Here is a 2,949-nt window from a genome sequence, read left to right as displayed (position 1 = left end):
ATTTGGTTTATTTTCATAAATATACCATATAATATAATATAATATAAAAATATCATGTAAAAGCTCAGTAAACAATAACAAATTGAAAAAAAATCGTTATTTTACAATTAAATGAGGCACTCAGAGCCAAATAGGTATAAGTGCAAAAATGATCGATTTTTAGTGAATAATGCTAAACGATTCTCAATGTTAAATTTAAGAGATTTTTAAAATTACACTCTCATACTTTCAAGTTCGAAAGTAAACTGCAAATGTTCGAAAAATGTATGGAAAATGGTCAAACACAACAATTTTAAAGCGTGTTTTCTCGAAATTAGTTTTAATACACTTTTGCCCTTTTGGCGTATATCTCTTCAAAGAGATTTTCAGATCTTTTTTTTAATTTAGTTATAGTAGATTGAGACATACTTTTCCAAATTATATAGAAAACCGATAAACTCTTTGAACATGGTTTTTCCAAAAAGAGCTTTTCGACTCTTCTTTTTTTTTGTCTAAAAGCCGTTTATTTGACTAATTGATAATTTAATGATAAATATAATCAAAACGTTTCATGAAACTCAAGAGAAAAATAAGTGAAATGATTGATCAATTATAAGGAAATATTATTATGACAAATCAGCAACAATTTTGTTAAATTTATACTCATTAATGGGTAAATATTACCCATTTGCGTGATATTTTCAGTTTTATTTGACGATAACTCTTTCATTCATTCTTACCGCCTCAAACCTCATAGTGCGCTGATCAATGTTACCCCGAAAAACTGAGATGTTGTAGCTAAATAATAACTGGAAATTTTTATTTGAGTTATACCACGAGGTTTTGGGCCAGAAACAAGAGAGATATAGCGGTTTTCAGCGAGGAGTGTCAAATTGCCATGGTAATGGCTTTTGCTGATGCCTATAGTCGAGTGTATTGTAGGTTTCAACCTCCATGATAACGCAACATGATTTTTTGGTCAGAAATTAGTCGTAGTGTTTTCGAGCCTTACACACTAAGATTGCATTTTTCCGCTCGGGACCATGATCCTCCCAATCACAGGAAAAATATACACGAAATTCGAAAGGTTACCCGTCCGAATTTCGTGACGTTCCTAATTTCCTGAAATTCGGAATGAAAGGTTAACGAAGTCACAGGTATTCGAACAATCGTCCTGTACTCAGAACAGTTTTCATCTGTATCACGCAAGGTTCATCTGGTTTCGCGCGTTCCTTACCTATGTGTGAGTAAACAACTGTTGTTTATCTCATTCTATCGTGTGACAACTGCAATGAAGATTTTGTTTGAGGTTAGTTTCCGAATTTATGAGAGGGTCAAGTGCTCGGAAATGGACGTCGTAGCAACCTGGAAGTGTTTCTTATTACTTCGAAAAACCAGCGGAAAACGATACCCGATTCTATGAAATTTAATTCTTGTATAAAGTTTGGAACTAATAGAACCAGAAGACAATCAAAGCAAACGGCAGTAGAAACTAAAGCAACTCCGAAATGGGCGGAATTCTGCTTCGAGAAGTCCAAAGAAATTCTCACAATGTGGTGCTGTAAGTATGTAATTGAAATATTCTTACTACAGTGAATATTTAGTTTGGTATTTTGCAATTTTTCGGTTTTTTAGGTTTCAGTACCATTCAACCACCGGCTCGAATGATAGAAAAAACGTTCTCAACGGATCTAAACCCGTCGCAAAAAATCCACGGGATGTGCGGGAGGTGCTAATGCCAAGTGCCAACGCAAAAAGATAAAAAAAAAACAATAAACTAATCAGCAAATTACGCAAGTAAATCATTCAAGGATAACCAGGCCGGCCAATCTGTAAACCAAGAAAAAGGTGATAAGAGATACAGAAGGTAAATATACCCAATTTTACTTTTTGATTAAATTTTGCACATAATTTGAACTTCTTTTCTTGCTCAGACGACTGCTACAACACTCGCCGCAAAAATAAGATCAGCAGGGAAAAACATCCCTTCGAGTGGACACTAACCCCATCCTCAATTGGTCGGAAAGAACAACCTGCAAGGGTTTCCAAAAACGGAAGATGACCGGAGAAGGAATCGTAGTCAAAAGAGGAACTTGCGCTACAAAAGAGGTGACCTTATTTGTTGTTAAAGCGTGGTAACATTTAAATTTGCAATATTCGATGAAACCAATAACTTTTCTTTTTTTTCGACAGCACTTAAAGATGTTCCTTTGTGCCTGCGGATGCCTTAAAGTAACCGGGTGCACATTTAAGCTACCGAAAATGACGATTTTCTTCGCGAGTAAGAAGCGGATGAGGAAGCCGATCAGATATCTCTCGTAAACCACCCTAAGAGTATAGCTGAATTGTTATTTTAATATATTATTTTTAAAAAAAATTAATGTTCGTCAGACGATTCCGACGTCAAAGCGTTGCAGAGATGTATATTTTTTCTCTTGGGATGGAAAGAACAGAATGATGGTAGCCCGATGCATGCGAAAGTTCGAATCAACACAATTAGCACCCCTTTAACAAGGAAAAGGCCCCACCAAGCGCAAGTAACAACAACACCTTCCGGCCAAGCAGATGCCAGCCGAGATTTTCATCGATTTAACGGGTAGTCATTACACAATTTAAGTGAATTCGAGTGATAATGTCGAGTGCACTACACAGTGTAGAACGATAAAAACTATGTGAAATAAATAATTCAGTTTCGAAAATCGTATTTTGTTTTTGAAATAAAAAAAGAAAATTTGGGATTAATTTGGAAGAGTAGGCAACAAATCGATTTCGGAAATTACTACAAATCTCGGACAGAAACCATCTTGAGCGCTCAGAACTATTTCAAAACAACCTGTAAAATACAGGAGACAACCATTGCGAACATACAGGACGATTTGACAGTTGTTTTCCTGAACTGTTTTGCTGTCCTGAAATCGTCCTGTAATTTCAGCTGTTGAAAATACAGGACAAAATCGTTCCGACCACAGG

General features: G+C 35.7%; 1 long non-coding RNA gene across 1 annotated transcript; it reads left to right on the top strand.

Annotated features, from left to right (window-relative positions):
• Positions 1-1,060: 1,060 nt before the first annotated feature.
• On the top strand, positions 1,061-2,248 carry LOC129759229 (uncharacterized). Its single transcript, XR_008740143.1, has 3 exons — positions 1,061-1,544; positions 1,615-1,846; positions 1,914-2,248. It is a non-coding gene; the product is annotated as an uncharacterized LOC129759229 (long non-coding RNA).
• Positions 2,249-2,949: the final 701 nt, after the last annotated feature.

Source organism: Uranotaenia lowii, unplaced genomic scaffold (genome assembly GCF_029784155.1).
Source record: "Uranotaenia lowii strain MFRU-FL unplaced genomic scaffold, ASM2978415v1 HiC_scaffold_126, whole genome shotgun sequence".
NCBI classification, from domain to species: Eukaryota; Metazoa; Arthropoda; class Insecta; order Diptera; family Culicidae; genus Uranotaenia; species Uranotaenia lowii.
The sequence above is the reverse complement of the archived record's forward strand: the minus strand, read 5'-3'. Positions and strand labels throughout refer to the sequence as shown.